The sequence below is a fragment of the Nomascus leucogenys genome, chromosome 22a (genome assembly GCF_006542625.1).
Source record: "Nomascus leucogenys isolate Asia chromosome 22a, Asia_NLE_v1, whole genome shotgun sequence".
Lineage (NCBI taxonomy): Eukaryota > Metazoa > Chordata > Mammalia > Primates > Hylobatidae > Nomascus > Nomascus leucogenys.
Genome location: NC_044402.1, coordinates 54,140,256 through 54,158,278, shown reverse-complemented (window position 1 = coordinate 54,158,278; position 18,023 = coordinate 54,140,256). Strand labels below are relative to the sequence as shown.

General features: G+C 46.0%; 1 pseudogene; it reads right to left on the bottom strand.

Annotated features, from left to right (window-relative positions):
- Positions 1-1,172: 1,172 nt before the first annotated feature.
- LOC100582515 lies at positions 1,173-17,373 on the bottom strand (annotated as a pseudogene).
- Positions 17,374-18,023: the final 650 nt, after the last annotated feature.

The following is an 18,023-nucleotide window of genomic DNA, read 5'->3' as shown; positions in this document are numbered from 1 at the left end:
AAAAAAAGATCAGTGTTTGAAAGAGTGCCGCACCTATTGCTTTGCACTTTCAGCAATGGGGAGGCGTTTCTGTCTGTATGAATTATTAGCTCAGGAGGTCTAGGCTGGTGAATGAATGCAGACTTAGAGGATAAATGTCATCTACTTGATGCATTCAAAAGGCCAAGCAATATTTGGTTAAGGAGTATTTGTGATGGCATGCAAAGAAAGTGTTGAAAGTGTGTTAGATTATATTTATCATTTTAAATTCTGATGCTCATTTAATTTCTTAACAGTAATGCTAAAACATGCTCTTAGTAAGTTATATGTTGAATCAGTGCTATGTTAATATGGGTCCTATAACACAGATTTGCAGCCTGCTCACCATTGAATAGCTAAGAATAGTGGTTTCAGACCTAAATGGATGAAGCCACCAAACATGATGATGGGGCAGCTCACTGAAATATAGTAAATCCAAGAGAGGTCTATGTCCAATGGGTTACCTTATACAATAGTTTGGATAGCCCTCTTTTCGTGGTTGTCTTCTTTCCTATGTGTAAACCACAATGAACTTCTTTATTAACTCTTACTGTTTGCCAAAACCCTCAAGAAAAAAAAGTGATGAGACATGACTTGGTGTCTATTCTTAACAGAAAACAATCAAGTTGGGTTTTGATTATTTATGGCCCTAAGGAGAAAGGAACTTGGTTGGAGGCCCCATGAGAGAAACCATGCATTGAATCCACGAACAGAATGACAGAAACTGGCTTCAGTGCAACTACTCAGCAGCAGCATCCTCTTGGGAGGCTGGGGGTCTGTCCTCGAAGCGGATACTAAAGAAACAAAAAATACTTGTTCCAAGGCACATTAATCTTTTAGGCAAGGTCAGGAACCCTGTGGAGGTAAAAAAACAGTAATCCCAGGTTGTTGGCCCCCTTCCTTTAAGTCCCAGGAGAGAAAAATAATGGTGAGAGGCTGAATCTCAGGCTGATAAAGAATAGAGTTGATCCGAGCTTCCTTTAGCAATGGAGCCATGCAATGCTGTTTCCCCACTCTCCCCAGGGCTGAGGTTGAAACAGGGATTCAGGCCTGAGACTCTTCCTAGAGGAGCCTCAGTGTCACAATGCACAGAAAGGACTTATGTCCTCCTGTAACTCCCCCAACAAGGAAATCAAAGCAGGAATATTGCCTGTTTATGCAGATCCTTGTTGAACTGAAAGGAAAGGAGGAAAGAGAATGAATTCAGCTATTGAAACCACCTCAGACAATTAGAGAAACGTTTCCATCACACTTCCATTGCCCATCACTCAATGGACGCTCTGCAGGAGCCTGAGTTACTGGGACCTCATGCATCTGGCTGCATTAAGATGCCAGGCTGGGATTCCTCTCTCCTTAGAAGCTGTCTTTGTTTCCTGACTATGTGATTTCAGCAAGCTCTCTGGCATTGCTTTTCTGTCTCAGCCCCTCATCGTGGAAGAAGGGTGAGCAAGTCAGGAGAAAGGCGGGTATCGCTCACAGGCTTTCTCACCTTTCTTGCTCCTTCTGTGCATGAAGATGCTCACTCCACAGATGATGAGCCCCAGCACGAAGCCCCCGGCTCCTGACAGCGCCTTGCTCTGCACAGAATCAGACTGTGCCTCTAGGAAGAACAGGCTCAGGTTCAGTGTCACCTCCAGCAGCTCCACCCCTGCTCATGTCCTGTCTGAGATCCTGCAGCCTGATGCAGAATATCAGCACGAGGACAGCGAGGGGGATACACCTTGCATAACAGGAAATTGAGAAACAGTCACTCTCTCAGTTCTGGAACAGAGGGTGTGACCTCAACAACAGACAAATGCAGATTCAATTAGTTCCCTCTCAAAATAACTTACAATAAGCTAAAAGGCTGAAGGAAGACAATAGTTCCCATGAGTAAGATCAGTTCAGGAAGGTGTCTGCATCCCTAGATTCTTGGACAAGGAGAGGAGCTATGAATCCTTAGGACCTCCTAGGCTGGGGGCAGGCAAGTCCCCATTGTCCCTAGATTAAAACTACACTCAAGGTCTTGTATAGAAGAAAAATGGGGTCGGACATGGCCCCAGGGTATAAACACGTAAAACTAGATGAGTGGACCCCAGAGCCAGAGAGTCCCCTGCTCTTCAGAGGTGGAGTCTAGAGGGTCATCAGACCCTCACTCCACTCCACCATGACAGGACTGTCCAGGCTGGGGTGCTCCACTTGGCAGGTGTAGATGTTTCCCTGCTTGGGGGTCATTTCCAGCATCTCCAGGATCTGGAAGGTCCAGTCTCCATTACAGATCAGGTTGGTGGACACGACCCCAGCTGTTTCCTCCTGTCCACTCAGGAACCATTGGACTTGAATGCTGCCTGGGTAGAAATCTGTCATGTGGCAGACATGCAGGTCGTGGTGCTGCAGGGGCCCCTTCTTGGAGGGGGGATGTTCACCCTAGGCTGGACTAGGAGTGGGGAAGTGGAAAAGCAGAATAGCATGCGAGATTATTATTTCTTAGACATGCTCATTATGGAATTGATTTCTAGATGTTGAAAATAGGAATGATGGCCAGGCACAGTGGCTCACACCTGTAATCCCAGCACTTTGGGAGGCCGAGGCAGGTGGATCACCTGAGGCCAGGAGTTCGAGACCAGCCTGACTAACATGGAGAAACCCCATCTCTACTAAAAATACAAAATAAGCTGGGTGTGGTGGTGCATGCCTGTAATCCCAGCTACTCAGGACGCTGAGGCGGGAGAATCGCTTGAACCCCGGAGGCAGAGGTTGCGGTGAGCTAAGATCGCACCATTGCACTCCAGCCTGGACAACAAGAGTGAAATTCTTTCTCGAAAAAAAAAAAAAAAAAAGAAGTAGGAATGATGTGATTAGGTCAGCAGATAAGGGGAGTACTGAAACTATAGAAATAGTATTGAGAAGAATAGGAGGCACACAAACTTACCAGTTTGTAGCACATTTAAAAGAAATCTATCAGCCACTGATTAACAGCCTTTGGACAAAGAATATTTAATCAGCAGTGACACGACCTTATCTTTTGAGTGCTCTATCCTGATGCAAAAGATGAAAAATTTGCTCAAATAATTTCTTGAAATTAATATACATACAAACAATGACATTCTCATGGTCTATTAATCCAATAACTATATTTCATAAATATATCAAGAAAATAAAGTGAGCTTGGCATGACTTATTCTGCAAGTAAGCTATGGATTTTTTGGCCTCGCCTACAAACACTCAAAATCCTCCTATTTACATAATATCCTGAGCCCCCACATGCTTAAATAATAGAAATCCCATCCTTTTCCCTACGTTCCTCCTCTGCACTGTGTTATCACATCCATTGAGGTTCTCACAGATAACCAGGTGTTGGCTGTGCCTTGGCACCTCTCTATTTTTGCCCCCTCTTTTTCTGCTGCTTACAGATCAATTTCCACACTACCACCTGCAGCTTTTCCTTTGGACATCAGCCACCAGTATCCTTTTCCTCCACAGAAAGCAGAAAAGGGCCAACTGCCCCTAGAGAACAGCCCAATTACAGCAATATTCCAAATCAGAGCTTCTAGGTCCTTATTTACTCTGTTCTTGAGAACACAAATACCCTGACATGGGCCTGGGCTAGGGAAATGAACAGTCTTGAACTAACCCACAACCCTTACTTCTTATGCTATTTTTGCCTTGTGTGCAGAATTATCCACATTCACAGCCTCTTCCCTCGATGTGATTTTATTTCAGAGGCACTTGGCTCTCCTTCTACTTCAACCACCTCCATAAACTCAACATCCATCAGACTGGTCAACCCATGTCTGAATCCCAACTGTGGATTAAGTGGAACTTCTTCCCCATAGATGTCCTGGGAAGCATGAAAGTCATGGGATATACGGGTGTCTGTTTTAAGGTCCCAGAACATTCCATGAGAAACACTTTGCTCCATCTTCTTTGACAGGAGTTGGTCAGCCTGGAGCACATCAGAGACCTCCAGGGGGCGCTGCAGCTAAGGCTTGATACCCAATGGCCTCATTTCTGACCCAGTTCAAATATATTTCACCAAGGCAAGGATTCCTGTTTGTTCTAGTTGCCTTTGCTCAGTTACTTCTAGATTTGGGTGGGCATCCAGAACTTCTATCCTCCTCCTTCCTCCGTCTCCCCTACCCCTGTGTTTTTCTCTATTCTAATTCATGCCCTTATTATGATTTCCCTGGACAGTAATAGCAGTTTCTTATCTCATCTCCCTGCCTCTGGTTCCTGCTCTCTCCAACTGACTTCACAGTCTTCCAAAAACAGATTTCCAGCCTTGTCATTTTAAGATTTCTGAAGATTTTCAAAAATCTTCAGTGTTCTGACACTTATCTGGTTAATGGGAATCACTTAGGAGCTGATTAAAAACAGAGATCTCCAGACCTCCCCACCCAGGGAATCTGAATCTCTAGGCAGTGAGTCTGGGGGAATCTTTGCTTCACAGAGGATCTCAAGGAGTATTCTGAGCAGTGAGGTTGGGGACCTGCTGGCCTAGAGGAGAAACCCACACTCCTTAGTCTGGCATCAGGGGTCTCTGCAATCTGGCAGCTGATTACTATGAGAGAAAATGCTGCCATGTTGCTGATTTGGGCCTCTATGAAGTCTTAGTGACAGTTTTTGCAAACTGTATTACTTTTATTTGGACACCTCTCTCAACCAATTACCTCAGCAACTTTCCTAAACCCGTGTCACTCTCCTCATCCTTACTCAATGTGTCCATCTTCTCCCTCTTATCGGATGACCTTCCTTCCATTTTCCCGGGAACAGAGGGATCAGTGGTGTGACCTCCTGAGCCTCCTCCTCCTCCCCCTTCATTCTTTCCTCTCTCTCTAGGACAAAGGTCCTTGTTTAGTGCAAGGATCACTAGTGCTTTTTGGTCTCCTTCACAGGATTTCTCTCTTGGCCAAATACAGGAATTAAGAGATTATTTTTAGGCAGCTAGAAAGGGTAAAAGTTCTTGGTGGAATTTTCCTTTAGTAAAGAGCAGCCCCAAATCACTTTTTCTCTAACAGAAAGCAGCCTGAAAACTCAGGCATAGATATGCAGACTAGAAGCTTTTATATGTAAATGCCTGCAGCTGTACCTGGAAGCCAGGTAATTCAATATGGTGGTTCTCACCCTCTTTTCCTTCTACCTTTACAGGTGTCATGGCAGCCTCCAGGTTAAAGCACGTGTACAGGTATCATGGCTGCCACCAGGGGGAGGCCGTGTTCGTATAATAAAAGACTAGGGTGGGAGGGCCAGTCTTTTTGCAGGTTATGTAAATGGCACACCTGGTCAAACCAATCCCCTGAGCCCTATGTAAATCAATCACTGCCTCCTCAAGCCTCTGTACAAAACCAGTTGCGTTCCACCACAAACAGGAGACCCTCTCTTGGGCAACCTGCTTTCTCAGCATTAGGAAGCTTTTTCTGTCACTATTCTTTTCTGTCTATTAAACTTTCTGCTCCTAAACCCACTCCTTGTGCGTGTCTGTGCTGTGAATTTTTTTTCAGCCATGGCAAAGAACCAGGGTATATATCTCAGACAATGGAGCTGTTTCATTTTGGGAGCTAATCCAGGATCTGAATCAGAATGGAAGATAGGAACATCTGAGTGATGAATATAGAGCAAACCTCAAATCTGTTCTTTAATCTCAAGGCTGTCTTCATACCAGTTTCCTTTCACGTAGAACTTCACCATCTCGCATAAGGCTGGGAAAAGTCTTGGGGCAACTGAAAATTTCTGGCCAGGGCACACCCTGGTGTTATTCAAAGGCTTCTGGACTGAACCTAGCCTCCAACAGTCTGTCCAGATGTTGGTAATGGATCTCCAGCTATCCTGGTGCAAAATTTTCCTTTCCTTTCTATCCGTGGTCACTATGTCTCTTGTCCTCTTTGTGTGTGCAATTTGCGGGAAGTTTTACAGTTCAGGGAAACAGCCCTGTTAGGGAAGATGGGCAAATGCTACAGGCTCTTCCTCTCCATCCCGTCTCTGGCGAGCCCAAGGTATTTCTAGCCCAACAGCACCACCTACTGGAAATAGAAATCCTCTTCATCAGGCACCCTGTCGGTTTTTTACCGTAACACTGCAGCTTCCAAATTCTTTCTTTTCGTGCCACTAGAAAAGCCTCTTCTGTGAACGGGAAAGCTCTGTCTTCAACAGGAGTAAAATGTCATCTGTAGTGAAATTTTAGTTCTGATACTGTCCCATCAGCAGGACAACTGCCATTAGGTTCCTACGTTCATTTCTGTCTCCAATTAGGACAGTACTTAATTAGCAAGGGGATTTTAGGTTCGGAAGTTAACCAGAGCCATTTTGCTAAGGGTAAATGTTTTAGCATGGGCCATAATGGCAGGTAATCTGGCACATTGCCTCTATTAAAGGAGCCTACCTGAAGACGACATAGTCTCTCGAGATCCATTTTTCTGGGAGCCAGGCAGATCACACAAATTTAGGATGTCAAAGGGGATTACATAAGGTGGATAAGCTAAGGTTGTGTGGGTAAAGCATGGTTAATCCCATCACTTAGTTTTTCCAGTTCCATGGCTTGGAGGACCACACCTACAACCATGGGTGGCACATTTAACACGTTGCCAGGACCCAGGAACCAAGGAGAGAAAACAGTAGGGAGGACACTTTCACTGCCTTCTCCTCCACCCTGGGTCACAATGAAAGAATGGGGACTGAAAAGATACTTTTATTCTCACTTATTTTCTAGATGGGTGACAGACCAGCTTCAGCTTGCACCCCTCTGGAGTGCACTCTGAAACACTGGAACTCCTTTAACCTCAGGAATTTGAAGAGAACAGTGACTCATTTTCTTTTGCACAAGGGCATGGCATTTTTACTAAACCTTTGCAAGCATTGTAAGATCAGCCCAGCTTTTTAAATAGGCATATCAGGTAGGCCTATAGAAAATAATCCCCCAGAATTAGAAAGGCCATGTCCAAGGGAACCATCTGAGAACTCCCTTTATTTGGGGTCACCAATGTGGGAAAAATAAAGAGAAATCAGACTGTTGCTGTGTCTATGTAGAAAAAAGAAGACATAAGAAACTCCATTTTGATCTGTACTAAGCAAAATTCTTCTGCCTGAGATGCTGCTAATCTGTAACCCTAGCCCCAGTCCTGTGCTGCCAGAAACATGTGCTGTATTGACTCAAGGTTTAATGGATTTAGGGCAGTGCAGGATGTGCTTTGTTAAAACTGTGTTTGCAGGCAGTATGCTTGGTAAAGTCATCTCCGTTCTCCAGTCTTGTGTACCCAGGGACACAATGCACTGCAGAAGGCTGCAAGGACCTCTGCTCAGGAAAGCCTGGGTATTGTCCAAGGGTTCCTCCCACTGAGACAGCCTGAGATATGGCCTCATGGGGTGGGAAAGACCTGACCGTCCCCCAGCCAGACACCTGTAAAGGGTCTGTGCTGAGGAGGATTAGTGAAAGAGGAAGGCCTCTTTGCAGTTGAGGTAAGAGGAAGGCGCCTGTCTCCTGCTCGTCCCTGGGAATGGAATGTTTCGGTGTAAAACTCGATCGTACATTCTATTTACTGAGATAGGAGAAAACCGCCTTATGGCTGGAGGTGAGACATGCTGGCGGCAATACCGCTCTTTACTGCACTGAGATGCTTGTGTGAAGTCAAACATAAATCTGGCCTATGTGCACATCCAGGCCCAGCACCTTTCCTTAAACTTATTTATGACACAGAGTCCTTTGCTCACCTGCTGACCCTCTCACCACCCATTACCCTATAGTCCTGCCACATCCCCCTCACCGAGATGGTAGAGATAGTGATCAATAAATACTGAGGGAACTCAGAGACCAGAGCTGCTGCGGGTCCTCCGTATGCCAAGCGCCGGTCCCCTGGGCCACTGTTCTTTCTCTATACTTTGTCTCTGTGTCTTATTTTTTTTTCTCAGTCTCTTATCCCACTTGACAAGAAATAGCCACAGGTGTGGAGGGGCTGGCCCCCTTCAACCTCAAGCTCCCTTTTCATTACAGGACCTTAGGCAAACAAAGAAAGACTTATGCGAATTTTCTGACAACCCCAATAGGTATGTAGAAGCTTTCCAGAATTTAACTTGGGTGTTTCACCTCACTTGGAAGGATGTTATGCTGCTCCCAAACCAAACTCTAACTGCAGTTGAAAAGCAGGCAGCTGTGCAGGCAGCAGATAATTTTGGAGATGAGCAACATATCTCCTATAATACACCAAAAGGGAAGAAAAGAGATAGGGAAAGTGAAAAAAATAGCAGAAACACCATTCCCAATAGGAAGGGAAACAGTTCCTCTCGACAACCCCAATTGGGACCCCAATAGCTCTGCAAATGAATAGAAATGGAAGCATTTTTTAATATGCATATTAGAGGGTCTATGAAGAACTAAGGCCTGACTTCTTAATTCCTCTCAACTGTCTATAATAGACCAAAAGCCAGATGGGAATCCTGCAGCTTTTATGGAAGGGCTGAGAGAGGCACTAATAGAGCCCCTAATTCAGTCAAGGAACGGCGCATTCTAAAGGACAAGTTTATTGCACGGGCAGTTCTTGATATTAGAAGGAAACTGTAGAAGCAAGCTATAGGACCAGATAGCACCTTGGAGAACCTCCTGAGGGTAGCCACTTATAATAGGGACCAGGAGGAGACCCAGAAAAAAGAGAGAAATCTCAGGAGAAAGAAGCTCTAATAACAGCTTTGCAGGCTTGCAAAGTCCAGGATCCCCGAGTGCATCCGCTAGTTGCTATCGGTGTGGCAAGCCAGGGCATTTGAAAAAGGAGTGCCCAAACAGCAAGAGAAAGCCACCTCAACCCTGTCCAGCCTGTGGTGGAGACACTGGAGATCAAACTGCCCCCGGAGACGGAGGTCACTGGGGTCAGAACCAGTCTCACGGATGGTCCAGCAGGACTGATGGGTCCCGGGGCTCAAACCCCAGCTCCAGTGGCTCAAACTGCCATTACAGCACAGGAGCCGCCAGGTGATTCTGGAAATTGAAGGAAGGAAAGTAGACCTCCTTCTAAACACTAAAGCCAATCTCTCTCTCTTTTCTCCTCTTTAATCCAGGCCTCTCTTCTTCCCATAGCATGATCGTAAGGGGTGTCTCAGGAAAAACTATTCCAGTATTTTTCTCCACCTCCTAATTGCAGTTAGGAGGACCTATTGTTTACACACGCTTCCAAGCCATTGCCACTATGGCTCTACTAGTCAAAAAAAGCCTCCAAATTAACCCTAGGAAATAATTTAACTGTTTACACCCCATATAATGTAGCAGGATTACTGTCCTCTAGGAGAGCCTTTAGCTAACAAACAGCAGGTAAAGCAAGAAATACATAAGGCAGGATAAGCAGTAGTCACTCTAATGTCTCTCCCCAGACACAAGCACTCAATTAGCTGAACTAATAGTTCTCGAAAGAGCACTTAAATTAAGCAGGGGAAAGATAGGGCTAACATTTCCACTGACTCCAAGTATGCTTTCTTAGTTCTCCATGCTCATGCTGCTATTTAAAAGGGAAGACATTCTCTTATGACTAAAGCATCTCCTATAAAATATCACCAGGAAATTAACAGGTTATTACCCTCAGTTTTCCTTTTACGAAAAATAGCAGCAATGCATTACAGGGAACATCAAAAGGGAACAGATGAAGTAGCCAAAGGAAATAGGTTAGCTGGCCAGGGAGCTAAGCAGGAGGCAGGGAAGCCTCAAGGCATTAACAAACTTCAAGCCCTTTTAATCTCGGAAGCCTCCATAAAAGAAATTAAACCCCAGTATTCCCTTGCAGAAATAAAATAAGCCACTTCTCAAGGGTATTCCAGCCCTGAGGATGACAAAATCCATTTACTGGCCTCCAGTCAGTGGAAAGTCCTTAAAATCCTTCACCAAGCTTTTTCACATAGAAAAAGATAAAACTTATGAATGTGCTCAGAGATTGTTTTCAGGCAGAAAACCTCTAAGTTGTTTAAAAATGTAACCTCTCTAGCTCACTTCCAACACGAATTGCCACTACTAGCAAAAGGCCAACCCCAGGAAACTGGACCACCTTTACTTAGCCAGAAAATTTGGTATTGGTGAAAACTCATCTCTTTCTCTTTCCCTAAGCCAAGCTGGGAAGAGCCCTACACAGTTCTTCTTTCAACCGCCTCAGCAGTAAAAGTTACAGGTATCAACTTCTGAATATATCACACTCAAGTCAAAGCGTGAAAAGCTGAGGGAGCAACCTTTGACAGCCCAGAGGAACATCCTGAATATCAATGTGGAGAAATAGAAGATCTTAAGCTGAAAATCATAAAAGATAAGTAAATGAGTGAGGGCTACTCACCTTAGTGCCATTCCTACCTCACCAGGTACTCTTTATCATTTATACCTTCCCTCTCAAAATTCACTGCTCAGTATTAGAAATTATTTTTAATGCATATTTGCAGAGAGATTTTAATTATACATGGGACTGCATTTTTTACTTTGTAAATCTCCAAAGGGAAACATTATATCTTGGCAAGTAAAGTTTTAAACGGAAATTATTTACTACGTCACTTTTGTGGGAATTGTTATAGTCATGCTATTATTTGCAATAGAACTGTATACTGTGGCACCCACAATGTGGAATTCTGGTTGTAAAATTCTAATTGCTGTAATATTTTGCCTAATTATCTTTATGACAGAATTAATAATTGCAGGGAGGATTTGGTCAAGTTTGTTTTGCTTATAGCAGGAGTAATAGTTACAGACAAGAAGTAAGCGTGATTTCACTATCACTAAGTTTGATAGGACCTTTTATTGAAGATTGGTAATATGGTGCACTCTAAGCTATGGAAAGAAGGTTACAAAGAAAGAGATTTTATATAAGAAAGGATCTTGTATAGTAAATTCTTGTCCTAAAAGGAAATGACTGGTTGTTTAAAAACTGGTTGTTTAAAAAGGAATTGCCAAGATTAACACCAAAGTTATTTTAGCCACCCAATAACGTTTTTCTCTCAATCATATCATAAGTTATAAAGAATGGCCTAAACCTAAAATTATGCCCTAATAGCAAGTCAAGGGGGAAATAGATGTTTTTCTCAAAGGAAATGTTGCTTTTATAGTAACGTTTCTGGTGATGTACAGCGACATCTAGTGGAGACAAGCCAGTATTACAATCCATTGGTGTAACTAACAGGTATCAAACTCTACTGTCATAATTATGGTCTGCAGGTGGTAATCTTAATACTCATATGGTAACCCTATATTTTAAACCTTCTTGTAAAATTTACCTGTTTTCTTCTAGAAGCAATCAAACTTCAAATGGTGCTGCAAACAAAGCCACTTACGGACATGCCGTTCTTCCAAGAAACCTTAGATCAACCTCAGGAGGAGCCCCAACTGCAGCCCCCCAACACGACGCCCCTTTTCAGCAGGAAGTAGCCAGAAAGAATCGTCGTCCAACACCCCCTAACAGCAGTTATGGTTACGTCTCCTGAGGGAGGAAATAATACAGGAGTTATTAAGAAATTGTTTTTAGGCAGCTAGAAAGGGTAAAAGTTCTCAGTAGAATTTTCCTTTAATAAAAAGCAGCCCCAAACCATTTCTTCTCTAACAGAAAGCAGCCTGAAAACTCAGGCATAGATACGCAAACTGGAAGCTTTTACATGTAAATGCAGCTGTACCTGGAAATCAGGTACATCCAATATGGCGGTTCCCACTCTCTTTTCCTTGTCACCAGGTTTACAGGTGTCATGGCAGCCTCCAGGTAAAACCACATGTACAGGTATCCTGTCCACCACCAGTTGGAGGCTGCACTTGAATAATAAAAGACTAGGGTGGGAGAGTCAGTCTTTTCGTGGGCTGTGTAAATGACACAACTCGTCAAACCAACCCCCTGAGCCCTGTGTAAATCAATCGCTGCCTCCTCAAGCCTCTGTACAAAGCCGATTGCGTCCCACCACAGACCGCAGACCCTCTTTTGGGCAACCCACTTTCTCAGCATGAGGAAGGATTTTCTCCCTCTCTTCTGTTAAACGTTCCACTCCCAAACCCACTCCTCATGTGTGTCTGTCGTGAATTTTCTCGGCCATGACAAAGAACCAGGGTATATACCTCAGACAATGGAGCCATTTCAAAATCACAATGTCCAGTTCCCAGGATCCAGCCCTACGCTCCTCCCGCTGGGTCCCGTCTCCCTGGGTGGTCTCATGTAGCCCAGGCCCCTCCCCGGCTGCAAACTCTTCTCTCACCTGCCCATCAGACCATCCATCTGGCCCCTCAAGCACCTCAAATCGAGCCATCTCCCTGCAGGCTTCTTCTCTGCGTGGCCTGCTATGCCATCTCCACCTCCATCTCCACACGGCAACCCTGCACGCTGTCCTGTGGCCTCCTTTCCCCTCACCCCACATGCAGTCAGCTGCCAGGCCTGATGAAGTCCAGGGGTCCCTCTCCCTCCATCCTCCTCACTCCATGCTCAGCCCAGTCCCCGTGCTCACCCTCCTGACAAGCTCCAGTTGGGCCCCTCCCATCAATCCCCAGCCCAAAGCCCCCTTCCCTCCTGGCACTAAGGTCCTTTAGGCCAGCCCGGCTGCCCCTACTCCCTGGGCCCGGCCCCCACGGCTGCCCCAGGAGCCCTGCTCCACAGCCCTCACCTCGGCGCTGCCGGATGAGTGGCTCCATCAGCTCGTACTTGTGTCTGCACACGGTGTCCACCTCGGCTCGCTTCCGTTCCATAAAGTCCTTCTGGCTGTTCAAGCACTCGGCCATGGGCCGCCCCAGCTCCATCACTGTCAGGAACTCCCCCACTGCGCTGTCAAAATGCACGTATTCCTCCCGGTTGTAGATGAGCCCGTCCACAAGGCTCTGAGTCCCATTGAACGCATAGCATTCCTGCGGTTCCTGGTACGCGTAATTCTCTGTGAGGAGGGGGGAGAGACAGGGGTGGTGGCACCCCCAACAACACCCCCCTCCTCAATATTAGCTATTTCCTCAAATCTTCCCACTCACGGCTGGATTTAAAAATACGACTTTTCCTACTACTGAGTTCTGTGGTCCTGGGCAGGTCACAGACCCTCTCCAGGCCTCAGTTTTCTCACCACTGCAGCGAGAGGATTTACTGAAAAGAATGAGACTCACTGCTCAGGGTGGCTGAGTGATCATTAGGGAGCGGCGCACGCTGAAGGGAAAGCAGCCCCTTCTGCTGGCGGCTGGAGGAGGAGGGGGAAACATTTCACGTGGAGTCTCAGGGAGGAGCAGAATCTCATCAGGGGGAGGGTCTTTCAGGCAGAGAAACAGTAGGGATGGGAGGAGTTGGGGATCTGGAGGGCAGAGCTGCTCCCCCTACCCAACTCCCTGCCTGACATTTCCATCCTGATGTCAGTCCTGGCTCAAATGCCACCTACTCCAGGAAGCCCTCCCTTCCTTCTTTCCCTTTCTACAGCTAGGTGCTCTCTCTTCTCTGCAGTTTCTTAAGAATACCTCAAGTTGCTCTTGCTGTTCTGCATGCTGGAAATGTCTGCATGCTGGAAATGCAGAAATGCATTTCTCCATGCATTTCTCCCTTCCTTCCTTCCTTCCTTCCCTCCCTCCTTCCTTCCTTCCTTCCTTCCTTCCTTTCTTCTTTCTATGGAGTATCCTTCCTTACCTCCCTTCCTTCCTTTCTTCCTTTCTTCCTTTCTTCGTTTCTTTCTACAGAGTATCACTCTCTCTCCCAGGCTGGAGTCCAGTGGTGCAATCTCAGCTCACTACAACCTCCACCTCCCGGGTTCAAGCAGTTTTCCTGCCTCAGCCTCCTGAGTAGCTGGGATTACAGGCATGTGCCACCACACTCGGATAATTTTTGTATCTTTAGTAGAGACGGGGTTTCACCATGTTGGCCAGGCTGGTGTCGAACTCCTGACCTCAAGATCTGCCTTCCTCGGCCGCGCAAAGTGCTGAGATTACAGGCGTGAGCCACCGCACTTAGCCAAAAATGCATTTCTTAAAACTTCTTCAAGTTTGCCATAAGAAAGACAATATAGCCTGAAAGTTAATTTTCACTTTTCAAACATGGTTGTAGAAAGACTTGATCTCAAAACACCTGGAAAATATCTTAATCAATGAAAATCACCACAACAACCAGAAAACTAAGTGACTGGACTCCTTTAGGTTTAGAGACATTGATGGTGTCATTTTTACATAAAGAAGTGTGGCAGCCTTTTCCACCTGCGGCTCTTCCTAGGGAGCACCACGGGCAGTGTCTGGCAGGTGCATGTGTATACAGAAGTAGCAATGACCCAGCACATGTCTGCTTGCTTCTGTCTGAGCCTTTTCAGACCTGACCTGTTCCTGGTCACAGTGGGGAAATTAAGGTGCTGTGATTTGCACACAGCAAATTAAGGTTTGTTTTGGACACCTGTTTCATGTTCTACAAATTAAGAACTCATGTTTATTAACCTCACCCCTCACAGAAGATGCACAGCTGGTGGCAGAGGACAGTGGAGAAGGGGTGGGGCTGGGCTCAGGGGCACCATAGACTTAGCCTGTAGTTTCCAGTGTCATCTCTAAGGCAAGATCCCAGGACTTCAGATATTCTAACCTGCCTCTTCTCCTGGTGCCTTGGGCTCCAGCCCCCTAAATACCCAGGCCCATCGCCCCCAGCCCCTTTAGTCTGCCCCTCCATATTCAACTGCCCCATTCTGAGTGCGTATCCTCTCATTTTAGTTTGTTAGTCTTTGTTTCTCTTCCTCATTCACCAATAAGAGAACATGTTTTAGTCAAGAGTAAGAATTTCAAAATTTTCTTTTGCAACATTTAAATTTTTAAGTGGAATTTTACCTTCAAAGCAGACATAAGTGATGAGTATATGGTGGAATTTGAAACCTTCATTTTTTTTTGTATATGGGAGACTTTATCCTGTTTGTGGAATCTTTGACAATTGAGTTACTCAGCACAATTTGAAAACCAATGATATGAGTGAATTCATCTCTCACTCAGAATAGGGTATATTAAAATATAATTGCAGAAAGATAATGGAGGCCATATGGGTAAGAAAAGGAACATGTCACAGGTAGGGATTCCAGTTCTTGCACTACGACTCATTACTAGGTTATCTTGGGCAAGAAACAACCTTCTAACTCTCCATTTCTTGAAAGGCAAAATAGTAATAATACTATTTACCTTGCAAAACTGCTGTGAGAACCAAATGAGCTCACATATGTAAAATACATAGTATTGTATCTGTCACTGCTCAATCTATGTTAGTTCCCTTCCTCTTTTCACTGTGTGACCTGTCTGAATAGGAGCAAAATTCTAAATAAATGCATATGAAAGAAGAACTGGATCAGCTTATGAGCTACTGGAAAACCTCAAGAAGACATTCCATGGGCACCAGATCTTAATGGTTGAAAAGTGTTTGTTGGCTGTTTGCTGACTGGATCTTCCCACCTCTCTTTTGTGCTAGTGATTTTATTTGAGGAGTTAGATTAACGGAAGAGTAAGTACCCAAAGACTCAAATACACAATGAGCTTCTGCAAATGCCCAGCTGGTGTGACAGGAGGACTCGGGAGTGTGGCCCTAATGCTTGGGGTAGTGGGTGGGGTGAGGTAAGAAACTCAGCTGTAAAAAGCCCATTTTAAAGCCTGTCAGAGACAAAAGGGTGTTGCCTCCAGGAGTCTGTTTTTTTCACCTGCTGTGTCATCTCCTGCTGCCTAGGTGTTGTCTCAGCCAAGCTTTTCTCCACATTCCCCTCCCTCACTTTCAGCCACAGCCTGGCTCCTTGTGCCTTTCCTCTTGTGCTCTGTTTGAGGTTGGGGATGTGTGTGGAGTTGGAAGAGCATGCAGGGAATTGTGGAATCGGCCCTGCCCACTCTACCCACTCTCCTATGGCTCCAGCTCTCCCTCCAGCAGGTTTTGATTGGACATTCATTCTACACAGGGAGCTCTGGTAACCCACCCTCTGTCCTTGTCACATGGCTCCACTGCCTCATCTCATTTCCCCTACCAACCTCAACCCAGTCTTTACCCCTCCACGTGTTCACTGCCCACCATCATCAGACTCCCTCCTGTGCTTTCTGCTACCCCGCACCTTGAGGTTTCCATGGCGTTTCCCAACAGCACCCCTCATCCTACAAACAACTCTGCCTATGGACACTGTTGCTATGGACCTCCTGCTGGACACTGTTCAGTATCACCAGTGCTGCTCCAGCCTCTTCTCTCCCCAGCCTCACTCCCCTGCAGTTCCCAGGGCTGAGCTGTCCTGCTGATTAGTTCTCAGCACCCCTCGGTGACTACAAGTGCAAGTTCTCCTCCCCTTCCCAGACAATGAACCTGAGGTAATAGGTGAGGGGCTTTGAGGTTTGAGGGGCTGTCCTCAGGAGATTTGAATACTGTTACCCTGGAAAATGAGGAGGTGACATGAGGACAGTACTTTCTAGGTGTGTCCTAGGTGGATGTGGAAGGGTCTGAAAGGAAAGGTCTATGCAGAAAGGTGGAAGTCAGTGGAAAAGTAAGGCACCTACTTTGCAGTCCTTCCTCTCAGGGTGTTGATGTAAATTTGGACCAGAAAGGTAAGAACATTCTGAGAGAAAAACAATGGGTCATAGAAGCCATAATATTACACCAGCCACAGGGAGACAGCAGGAGACAGAGGTTTTTCCCTTGGTTACTGCTTCCTTGGCTGTCTGATAACTTACAGTCAATCTCTTTCACGTACTCACACATCCTCATCTCATTCTTCTGACAAGTTTCAACCCACCCTAATACTCTAACCAAGTTCTGGGGAGGCTGGGAGAAATACCTTCAACAAGAGTGCCTTTAGGGGCTCGAACCTGTCCCCCTCCCTCCCATCTTGCCTTCATTGTCCAAGGGGCATGGGTTCCTGCTCCACCCTGGAGAATGAGAGGCATTCTCCATGAGCACTGAATCCTCAGTGATCCTTGTAGTCTGGACACACCAGCTGAGGGCTCTCTGCCTGAGTCCCCTCCAGGTTGGATGCAGATGTGAGCACACCCAGGAGTCTGCACATGCCAACCTCTCTCTCTGAAACCTTGTCTGTCCAAGATTATCCTGAACCTCTTGGCCCCATTTCCCCATAGACAAGCAACCCTACCCCTGAGCACCTCCCTTTATTTACTGTGCGCATGTTCCTGGAGAGAGAATAGACCTGGTGGATAGCAACCTATCCTATAGGAGGTGAGTTTGATTCTCCAGCTGTGATAGAAGGACACTAGGCTGTGGCAGGAGCCCCATGCTGTCTCAGAGTCTGGTTCCATAAAGAGAAAGTCCCGTAGGAATTGTTCCCTGAACCAGACCCTCCAGGAATAGCAGCTCTGCTCTTACCTGGAGTGGCCCTGCCCTGGACCACAGATATGAGCAGCACTATCAGTAGTGCTGTCAGAGCCACTGTCCAGGGACCCCCTGAAACCTGCAGGATCATCAAGGAGCTGGAAAAGGATGGCAGAATGAAGAGAGCTGCAGTCAGGAAAACAAGGACTCATTAAAGGGAGCTCCTGTCTGAAATATTAGAGACCATGAACCCAAGTAGTCTTCTGTGACCCTGGGATTGGACAGACTCTGAGAAAAGAACCAATAGGCACTGAGCTTTGTATGAGTCATTGCTCACTGGGCAGAAAGTTAGTATTAAAGATCTGACAGTATAGAGCCAGTGATGCTGTTAAGCTGACAGATGGAGAACACTGACACTCATTTTAACCAGTCAGAGTCATGAGTTTTGGGGAGATGATGTGTTTTCTTTGCTCTGAAGGTGATCTCAGATATTCTGCTGGCCCATCTACAGGGATTATCATTTCCCCAATTCTGCCACACCTCACACACCCACAGGACATGGCCTGGTGTGGAAGAAATGCTATCTCAGTGTGTAAAAGGTCATTCAGTGGCATGATTTAGAGAGGTTAGAGTACCCATCCCAGAACTGAAAATGAGGCCTGGAGACTGTTTTGCCTTTGTTCAAGGCCGTGCTTCAGATTAGTGCACATTCATATTTTCTTCCTCCCACATGTCTGTGAGTCCTGAGATGTGCGGGGGATACTGGCTCCTTCCATAGGACTGTCATCAGGGTCAGCAGGGCTCAATCTAGGGGCCTTACACCCGGGA